Here is a 2655-nt window from a genome sequence, read left to right as displayed (position 1 = left end):
ACACAGGATGATAGCCGTGTTCCTGTACAGTGTATATATATATATATATATATCCCCCTGTATATATACACAGGATGATAGCAGTGTTCCTGTACAGTGTATATATATATATATATATATCCCCCCTGTATATATACACAGGATGATAGCCGTGTTCCTGTACAGTGTATATATATATATATCCCCCCTGTATATATACACAGGATGATAGCAGTGTTCCTGTACAGTGTATATATATATATATATATATATTTCCCCCTGTATATATACACAGGATGATAGCAGTGTTCCTGTACAGTGTATATATATATATATCCCCCTGTATATATACACAGGATGATAGCAGTGTTCCTGTACAGTGTATATATATATATCCCCCCTGTATATATACACAGGATGATAGCAGTGTTCCTGTACAGTGTATATATATATATCCCCCCTGTATATATACACAGGATGATAGTGTTCCTGTACAGTGTATATATATATATCCCCCTGTATATATACACAGGATGATAGCAGTGTTCCTGTACAGTGTATATATATATATATATATATATATATATATCTATCCCCCTGTATATATACACAGGATGATAGCAGTGTTCCTGTACAGTGTATATATATATATATATCCCCCTATATATATACACAGGATGATAGCAGTGTTCCTGTACAGTGTATATATATATATATATATCCCCCCTATATATATACACAGGATGATAGCAGTGTTCCTGTACAGTGTGTATATATATATATATATATATATCCCCCTGTATATATACACAGGATGATAGCAATGTTCCTGTACAGTATATATATATATCCCCCTGTATATATACACAGGATGATAGCAGTGTTCCTGTACAGTATATATATATATATATCCCCCCTATATATATACACAGGATGATAGCAGTGTTCCTGTACAGTGTGTATATATATATATATATCCCCCTGTATATATACACAGGATGATAGCAATGTTCCTGTACAGTATATATATATATATATATATATATATATATATATATATATATATATATATATATATCCACCCCTGTATATATACACAGGATGATAGCAGTGTTCCTGTACAGTGTATATATATATATCCCCCCCTGTATATATACACAGGATGATAGCCGTGTTCCTGTACAGTGTATATATATATATATATATATATATATATATATATATATATATATATATATATATATATATATATATCCCCCCTGTATATATACACAGGATGATAGCAGTGTTCCTGTACAGTGTATATATATATATATATATATATATCCCCCCTGTATATATACACAGGATGATAGCAGTGTTCCTGTACAGTGTATATATATATATATATCCCCCCCTGTATATATACACAAGATGATAGCAGTGTTCCTGTACAGTGTATATATATATATCCCCCTGTATATATACACAGGATGATAGCAGTGTTCCTGTACAGTGTATATATATATCCCCCTGTATATATACACAGGATGATAGCAGTGTTCCTGTACAGTATATATATATATCCCCCTGTATATATACACAGGATGATAGCAGTGTTCCTGTACAGTGTATATATATATATATCCCCCTGTATATATACACAGGATGATAGCAGTGTTCCTGTACAGTGTATATATATATATATATATCCCCCTGTATATATACACAGGATGATAGCAGTGTTCCTGTACAGTGTATATATATATATATATATATATATATATATCCCCCTGTATATATACACAGGATGATAGCAGTGTTCCTGTACAGTGTATATATATATATATATATCCCCCTGTATATATACACAGGATGATAGCAGTGTTCCTGTACAGTGTATATATATATATATCCCCCTGTATATATACACAGGATGATAGCAGTGTTCCTGTACAGTGTATATATATATATCCCCCTGTATATATACACAGGATGATAGCAGTGTTCCTGTACAGTGTATATATATATATAGCCCTCCTGTATATATACACAGGATGATAGCAGTGTTCCTGTACGGTGTGTATATATATATATATATATATATATATATATCCCCCCTGTATATATACACAGGATGATAGCAGTGTTCCTGTACAGTGTGTATATATATATATATCCCCCCCTGTATATATACACAGGATGATAGCGGTGTTCCTGTACAGTGTGTATATATATATATATATATATATATATATCCCCCTGTATATATACACAGGATGATGGCAATGTTCCTGTACAGTATATATATATATATATATATATATCCACCCCTGTATATATACACAGGATGATAGCAGTGTTCCTGTACAGTGTGTGTATATATATATATATCCCCCCTGTATATATACACAGGATGATAGCAGTGTTCCTGTACAGTATATATATATATATATATATATCCACCCCTGTATATATACACAGGATGATAGCAGTGTTCCTGTACAGTATATATATATATATATCCCCCTGTATATATACACAGGATGATAGCAGTGTTCCTGTACAGTGTATATATATATATATATCCCCCCTGTATATATACACAGGATGATAGCAGTGTTCCTGTACAGTGTGTATATATATATATATATATCCCCCTGTATATATACACAGGATGATAGCAATGTTCCTGTA

Source organism: Phyllobates terribilis, unplaced genomic scaffold, assembly GCF_046119375.1.
Source record: "Phyllobates terribilis strain yellow unplaced genomic scaffold, ASM4611937v1 Scaffold_1281__1_contigs__length_335605, whole genome shotgun sequence".
NCBI lineage: Eukaryota > Metazoa > Chordata > Amphibia > Anura > Dendrobatidae > Phyllobates > Phyllobates terribilis.
The sequence above is the reverse complement of the archived record's forward strand: the minus strand, read 5'-3'. Positions refer to the sequence as shown.